Here is a 9,208-nt window from a genome sequence, read left to right as displayed (position 1 = left end):
CAGGACCTTATAAAGGAGGCTTGCCCAAGCCAAGTCCAGCAACCTACTTACAGTTTGTCTATATTCTGTCATGCCTGTAAAGGTCTTGGCCGCTAATCATGGTGTGATGTTAGTCTTCTCCATAATGTACCTCAGTTAATTGGCATGAAGCATTGACCGTTGTGTATTCATGGTAATGTCATTGCCTTGTTCTTGGCAAGTTCAACAGTACAACGATCAGTAGACCCAGTCTTGCTAGCATGAAGCCTTGTCAAACCAAACATGTTTTCAAAAGATGTTACTATGTTACACCCCTTCTTTTCCTCTTGATGTAACTGTGGAGCAATGATGAAGGATTTGGATGAGCGATGTCAAAGAGCCAGAGGCTTTTTCAAGCGACAGGTTGATTTTCAGCAGAATCTGTCATCCGTGTAGTTTTCCAAGGAAGACAGCTTTTGTTAGGGTCTAAAAGAAAATCTTGTCATTTATTGACTAACAAAGGCTCTTCATGCGCAAGTGGTTTAGAGGCAAAAACGTCAAAGCTGCATATGGTGTTTGTTGACAAGGAGGGCGGTCTTGCAGGCTGCAAAATGCTGGCAGAAGGAATTTTTGGTTCTTCTGATTTCTTATTCAGCAGCAAGTATGTAAAATGCTCACAATCTTATCTTTGCAGGAAGGTCCAACTCAAGCATAATCTCATGAGTTGGAAACTTGACACCAACACTTTCCTAATGGTATGCGGTTTGCCAATTAATTTGCTCTGGATTGATTACAGTTCTTCATTTGAATTTGAAACTGAAATCTGGACCTATCGTGAGCATTTCGGGCTTTGTTGATTTACTTGGGAGCTCAGGTTCTTTTAAGATATGGTGGAAGCTCTATATCCAAAATCATCAATGCTCCTGCAGCAATTTGAGGTTCTTAAATTTGTGTCAAACAATGATGACAGACAGAAGAATTGAGCGAAAGCATGGCAGCCAAATATAGAACCTCAAACATAACATATGTGCAACCATGTCATGGATTGTAGGTAAGAAAAAACATCAGTTACCTGTGATGATGCTGCTCTGGCACAAACAGAAGAAAGAATTAATTCGAACCCGTGTGCACCATTTTGAGGGGTTTTAGAAATTCTGCTGCTTTACAAGTTCTCCCTGTATCACGAAGCCTGCTTACTGTGTTTTCTGAGCTTGCAATTAATGGATTATTAACATCAAATGACACCAGGAGTTCCCCCAAACACTTCAGTAGGAATGATAATACTCTTTCAGGTCGATGGAAGATCCCCATTGAAGTGCTCAGAGGAACTCTAGGGGACACTTGATCTGTGCTATTAACAATTAACAAAAACAAGAAAAAAAACTAAGATGTGGGTAAAACACAGTGGATACACTCTCATTGCACTGTGGACTTCAATAGTTCTCTGGCTTTTGTGTTATTTTTTGCTTCTTCCGTGGCTTTCTTTCTTCTCCTTTCCACTTGCTTCTTCTTCTCTGTTGCCTTGTTTTCAGTGTGGCGGTGTGTTTTATCTTCACGCCTTTCTTTCTTCTCCCTTCGTTAACCAGCTGGTCTTATTATAAAAAAAAAAAGAAAAAAAAAAGAAAAAAGAGCTGAGTCATTTACAGTTATAGGAGACCGTAAGACGAGAATGGCATAGTATAATTACTTTTTTTTTTTTTTTTTCCTATATATAAAGTTTTTGCCATGCTTGAAGGGTAGAAAGATATTTTCCATGACACGTAGAGGTCATGTGAAGTGATGGGAGACAATTTAATAGTTTATATTTTTTTAGACAATTTAAAAAATAAAAAATAAAAAGTAAAAAGGCCAAGAGGGCTTTAGCGTAGTTTCATATTTTTATAAAAAGTACACTTATTTTGTTGTCCTTAAACTCAATAAAATTAAAGATAGGTCAAAGGGTATTTTAATATTTTTCTCATGGCCCTTTTTTTGGTTTATATTCTCTATTTGTATTAGGGACAAATTAATATTTTCATAAATAAAAATAATAATAATAATAAAAAAACTAATAGTGCATGTTGGACACACACCGATGAGTGGATTCTACCTTTATCTTGTAGGCAGTGTGTGCAACGTTATTTGATGACCAAAATTTCTCAATCATCATATCTATTTATTTTATCTTTCAATTATGATAGGTCTTTATTTGTTTTGGGTTGTTTTTAATTTTTTTTTAATTTCATCTATTTTCATTTCCATTTCCATTTTCATTTTCATTTGATTTGCCTTTTGTTTTTATATCAAATATAACACTTATTCTCTTAATTGTTATTTTGTAAAATCTTTTTCTTGGTTTTTTTTTTTTAATTTTATCCCTCAATATTTTTTTTTCTAGATTCAGTTCTCATTATTTTAATTGTTTTTTTAATTATTTTTTTAATTTATTTTTTTCTTTCATTCTAAGAAGGTGTTTGAAAGTGTGATAAAAATTATTTTTTACTCGAAAATGTTTTAATTGTTTTTTTATAAATTTATTTTAATATCAGTACATCAAAATCTAAAAACACTAAAAAATAATTAATTTGAAGTTAAGAAAAAAATATAAAAAATTCAATTTTTTTCAAAAGCGCTTTTGAAACTAAAAAATAAACGGGGCTTATCCCTCTACATTTTATTTGATTTATTTTTTATCCAATTTTTTTTTTATTTTTTTAATTACTTTTTTTATCCTTTTTTAATTTATTTTTTCTTTCAATTTTGTCCCTCAATTTTTTATTTTATTTTTTTATTTAACTTTGGTCATTATTCTTTTAATTTTTTTAAAAATTTTTTTATTAGTTTTTATACTATATTTGATTCTTATTGTTTTGATTCTTATTTGTTTTCTTTTTAATTTTTTATAGTTAAGAATTTTATTCAAGATTTCATTTTTGTCTTTTGTAAAGTTATTTTGATCTCATGACCACAGTTGCTGATTTTAAAGATTAACACGATTTAATTTCAATCTTCTTATTTTGTTTTTATAATGTGATCATTTGATATTAGATTATTGAGCCTTTAAGTTTTTTTTTTTTTTTTCCTTTTCCTTCCTTTGGTGTTATCCTAGGCATCAGGTTAGTCAAGTTAATAAAAGTTGTTTTAATTTTTTTTTTAATATTTTTTAATTTTATTCTTTAACATTGAGCTATTAGGTCTTGAAATTTCTTATTTTTATGCTTTTTCTTTATGATTATCCTGAGTTACAGGTTTATTAAGTTAACCCAGTGTGATTTAGATTTTTTTTTAGCGTTGATCTTTTTTTATAGGTTATTTTAAGAACAAAATAATTTTTTAATCTTAATCTTATTTCATCAATGGTAGATTAGTAGATTAAACCCAAATTAACTTGAGTTTTTATCTTTTATGTATATCTTTTAAAATTAATTTTGTTGGGCTTTACTATTTTTAATTTTTTTAATCAAGTAGGTTCACTTAATTTATTATCATTTGATTGAATATCATTTTTTGCTAGAATAAAATTAACCCGTCATAAATCTAGTTGTGCACTAAATGCCTTCACTGGCTCTACGATCTCTAGGGGTTTGCTTTTTTTTTTTTTTTTTTTTTCTTTCTTTCTTTTCTCTGGGAATAGCTGATCAGTTCATTTGGGACTGTTTAAACCAAAGAATTGACAGATTCTTCGCCATGCTTGCCCTCTTTCTATATGTTTTGGACTGTTTATAGTTTGTTTTGCAATGATTAAACTGCTTCAGTGGTTGTCTTCTCATAAGACTGTTCGCCGCGCTGTTCTCATCACTGAATTGAGGCTGCGTTCTTTATCTTTCCTTTTTCACATCAGTTGTCTCTTCAAGATGCTTCGATTGGTTGCTTAGCCTTTGTTTTCCAAGCAATTTATGGGTTCAATGGCTTTTGTCTGTGCGTTACTGTGTTTTGAAGGACAAATCCTCCTTTGATTTTGATTTCTCAAACTTTAAAGGCTTCGTTTCCTTTCAGGTGCGCTTTCACCCAGATTCGATCACCTCTTGGATCTGTTCTTTATCTTTTCCTTTCGATTTTAGAGCTGATTCTGGTTCAGTTCCTTTCTGAATCTGAACCTGAACTTGAAATTTCTTGAGGAGTGTTTTTTACCCTTTTGTTATATGTTTTTTTTTTGTCGGTTCAACCAGACCGTCGTAGTGTATGAGATGTTTCCTACTAGATTATTGCCTATGCTGCGAGTCATATCACTTATTTCTAATATATATATATATATATATATATATATTGTTAATATTTTTGCAGGAAAGAAAATTTTAATTCGGTCAGTGAGAAGTTTAAAGATAATTTAGATAATTAATAAAAATATGATTGTATTAAAAAAAATAAAGACAATATACTTTTTTAAAAATAATATTAAAATAATAATTTATTAGATTGATTTGGGTCTAACATGTTAAATCTATAAATTTGATTTTGAGATAATAATAACCTCACATAAAAAAAATTAAAATAAATTATAAAGTATAATTCTCAAAACAACTTAATATTAAATGATGAAATTAAAAAAAAAATCAATTAAAAAATAATCTATAAAAAAACCCAAGTAAACTCGGGTTAACCCGCCAAACTCGTGACTTGGGTTATAAGGTAGAGATAATCTTATATAAAGCAAATCAAAATAAATTATGAAACTCAATGCTAAATAATTAATGAAATAAAAAAAAAATAAAACATGACCCGAGTAAACTTGGGTTAACCCGTCAAACCTATAAAACATATCATGAGACTGAGATAACCTTATATATATATATATATATATATATATATATATATATATATATATAATTCAAGTCAATTTGAATTAACCTACCAAACCCGTAACCTGAGTCATAAGACTAATATAACCTCATAGAAAGCAAATAAAAACAAATTATAAAACTCAATTTTAAAAAATAAAATTGAAAAAAATCAATTAAAAAAAACACAAAAAATAACCAAAGTCAACCTGGATTAACCTGTCAAACCTATGAAAAGAATCATGAAATCGAGATAATTTCATAGAAAACAAACAAAAAAAATGACCTAAGTCAACCTATCAAACTCGTGACTCGGGTCATGAAGTTAGGATACCATTATAGATAACAAATCAAAATAAATTATAAAGCACAATTCTCAATTAGATAAATATTAAAGGATGAAATTGTAAAAAAATAATTTAATTTAAAATAAAAAAAATAAAAAAATGACTCAAGCCAACTAAAGTTAATCCACCAAACTCATATCTTTGTTACGAGAACAAAATAATTTTATAGAAAATAAATTAAAATAAATATAAGTATTAATTTAAAATAAATAAAATATTAAAAAACAAATAAAAAATAACAAAGGTAGATTAACTTGTCAATTTATGAAGGATAAATAACTTAATAAAAAATATATCCAACAAATTATAAAGTAAATTTTTTTTTTTAAAAATCAATGTTAAAATTAAAATTGAAAAAAAAAAAGGCACATTCGTGAGGTGGTGATGAGTAAAAGTAGCATCTCTTTTAAAAAAACTGTTAGAACAAAACCAAGCTCGGGACCTTATAAGGGAGGCTTGCCCAAGCCAACTCCAGCAACCAACTTCCAGGTTGTCTGTATTTTGCCATGCCTGTTGATGAGGTCCTGTTTTACGCCGTGAGCTTGAAGGCCAGGTCTAAGTCCGGGATAAAGTTATTAATCTCCTAGTTCCGGCAACCTGACCCACCTTTCCATGGTTAAAGTGCAGGTAGATCATCGCCCTTACCCTTTTATCGTGGCAAATTTGACAGTACAACGATCAGTAGACCCAGTGTTGCTAGCAGAAGCCTTGCCAAACCAAACCTGTTTTCACAAGATCTTACTAAGGTACTCCCCTCCTTCCTCTCTTGATGTAAATTTTGAGCAATGATGAAGGATTTGGATGAGGGATGTCAAAGAACCAGAGACTTTTTCAAGCGACAGGTTGACTTTCAGCAAAATCTGTCATCCGTGTAGTTCTCCAAGGAAGCCAGCTTTTATTTGGGTCTTAAAGAAAATCTTGTCATTTATTGACTAACAAAGGCTCTTCATGTGCAAGTGGTTTAGAGGCAAAAACGTCAAAGCTGCATATGGTGTTTGTTGACGAAGAGGGCGGTCTTGCAGGCTGCAAAATGCTGGCAGAAGGAATTTTTTGTTCTGCTGAATTATTATTCAGCAGCCTGCACATTTGTATGTAAAATGCTCACAATCTTATCTTTGCAGGAAGGTCCAACTCAAGCATAATCTCATGAGTTGGAAACTTGACACTAACAAATTTGTAATGGTATGTGGTTTGCCAAGTAATTTGCTCTGGAATGATCACAGTTCCACATTTGAATTTGAAACTGAAATCCGGACCTATCGTGAGAATTTCCGGCTTTTTTGATTCCCTTGGGAGCTCAGGTTCTTTTAAGCTCTGTTGGAAGCATTTGATCCAAATTCATTAATGCTCCTGCAGCAATTGGAAGCTCTTAAATTTGTGTCAGAATGATGACTTGAAAAAAAAAAAAAAATAGTGAAAGCACGGTACCCATATATAGAGCCTCAAACATAACATATATGCACAGTTATGTCATGAACTTTAGGTAAGAAAAAAACATCAGTTACCTGCGATGATGTTGTTCTGCAGGCACAAACAAAAGAAAAGGTTAAGCCTAACCTGTGCAGGTTTTAGAAACCTAGAAACTCTGCTTGCTCAAGTTCCCTTAGTATCGCGAAGCCTGCTTACTGTGTTTTCTGAGCTTGCAATTAATGGATTATTAACATCAAATGACACCAGGAGTTCCCCCAAACACTTCAGTAGGAATGATAATACTCTTTCAGGTCGATTGAAGATCCCCAATGAAGTGCTCAGAGGAACTCTAGGGGACACTTGATCAGTGCTAGACTATGCAACGCTGAGTGCTTGTTGTTTTAGTATATGCTCAGTCATGGACATTAGCCATACTATTTATAGGAGCTGTTCCATGCAGCAGCTGGCTAAGAACTGGGTGAACCAGGACGCCACAGTGGGCTAAATGGATAGGAGATTCTGGCTGAGAGAACAGCTCTACTCTTTTCTATGGTCTTTAACCAGCCTTTCCTCTTCAGGTTCTCTAGGCAGGTCCCTTTCAGATTCTAGGAGTTTATACACTACCCAAAAATGTGATCAAATATTCTCTTCTTTCCACACCAATTTGACAAGTCCCTATTTGAACAGCTTTTATCTTAAAAAAGAAAACAAAAGATAGATATTTGGAGACTTAAAAGAACAATTTGTGACCACACTCCACGATTAATTCGATACGGAATGGGTTAAATCTTGAACTCTTATGGTTTCTCTCATCTTCGAATATAGGCTGAGGCATAATTTTTTCCGAGACGGGCTCCATTAATCTTTATACAGGACGTGTTATCTGAGGTCAATTTGGCTTTCTTTCATCACTACTTTTCTGGTTTTTTGTATGTCAAACTTTATTTGAAAGCTAACACAAATTGTTTCTAACTTTGTAGTAGCTTATTACGGTGAAAATGGAGCCTCCTGACAAGGATAGCTGGCTGTGTCTTTGCATTGATGGAAGGATAGGTTCTTGCTGTGGTGTGAATCTAGACAGAATGGTGGGCAACATTGAATGTAGAGAATAATCCCCTTTTCTCCATTCTGATCTCTTTCCAACCTTTAATTTTCTTTTCAGCATCGCAGAATTTACCAGCATCAAATAAAGTTGAAAGATCAGTGTCAGGATACATATAAGATGCTGTGAAATAATTATGGCCACTCATGCACTCACTCAGAGGTAACTAAAACTTCCATCTTCATCGAGTCCAAATTGTGACCAGGTTCAGTTCTATCATCTTTATTTGCTTGGTCCCCTCCTCGTTCATGATATATAGACAAACCTTCACCATGTTTAGGCTTGTGTTTTTGTAACGAAGAAACGCAAAGAACGTTAGCTGTCCCCCGGAGTTTCCCTGACCACTTCACCGGGGCTATAATTCTACTCTTCGTGTTTAAGGGTAGAGGCAACCCTTCCTCACTGAAGTGTTTGGGGGAACTCTGGGAGGCATTTGACACTGTTTAGCAGTCGGAAACTGGGTGATGAAGTCCAATCATTGTTGTGTTGCATCTTTTTTACGTATTTTTCATCTCGATTTGCCACACTTCTTCTTTGGATCTAATGTTTCGCATTCTTGTCGGTGTTTCCAGGGATATATTGATATACGCAATGTCTGCCTCAGAAATGTCACAATATCACAGCGCCTCATGCCAGCATAACTACATATATTTTGTTTTTGTGTTTTATTGAAATTAGCAGGAAACTTGCAGGCTAAAAGTTGTTGTTGTGATTTGTATTCGGTTTCATTGAATGGAAGTTGGAATAAGAGAAGGCTTAAATTTGTTCTTGATGGTTAAATCTTTGCAACGAGTTTCACTAGGTTTGACGCCGCTGTACCTAAGGAGAAGAAGATTCAAAGAACAAGCTAGGGAGACAATTTCAGAAAAGGGTCTCAAGAACATGATCCCTAATCGTAGTTTTATTAATAATTTCTTTATGTATTCCTATGTCTCTCTTAAAAGAATTACAACTTTTTAGTTAAATAGGTTTGAAATCACTCCTTACAAGGAAGAAAAACCAAAATCTGTAAATAGATAATAGAAATAAAAAACAAAGTTGGAAACTAAGGCTGAAAATATAAAATTAAATAGGAAAATAAAAAAAGGGGATAAAAAACATCATTTTCTAGATCTAATGTAATGGTCTTCTCAAATTTGATTGATTATAGTTAGTCAATTATTGTAGAACCAGATGTGCATATTTTGGAAAAAAAATTTGATTATAATCCAACAATTAAATTAAAAATTATATCTATTTTTTTTTTTTTTAAAATCGTTTGGTGCAACTAAGCTACTTTTTAGGTTTAGACATGTCTATCTAGTCTAAAAATCTATTTGCTAGGCTTTTTGACACAATTCTAATGCCAACTAACAATAGTTGTCACGACCCGATTCCCGGATCCATGACCGACATAGGCAAGGTTCCCCTCCAAGATTCCAAACCCATACGAACCCAAACTTACATACAATCCTATCCTTTAAACAACTTAATCAGAGTTTAACGCAGCATTAACAACAAAACTAACTTCATAACCCTAACATTCATTAAAACCGAAATTAAAGCTTAATTAACACATATTTATACATAATCTTATCTTTTTACTTATTTCCTCCAACTCCTTTCTATTTCCTTTCTAATTTTCCTCTTTTCTC

The sequence above is a fragment of the Populus alba genome, chromosome 16 (assembly GCF_005239225.2).
Source record: "Populus alba chromosome 16, ASM523922v2, whole genome shotgun sequence".
Classification (NCBI taxonomy): Eukaryota; Viridiplantae; Streptophyta; class Magnoliopsida; order Malpighiales; family Salicaceae; genus Populus; species Populus alba.
This window is presented reverse-complemented; position numbering follows the sequence as displayed.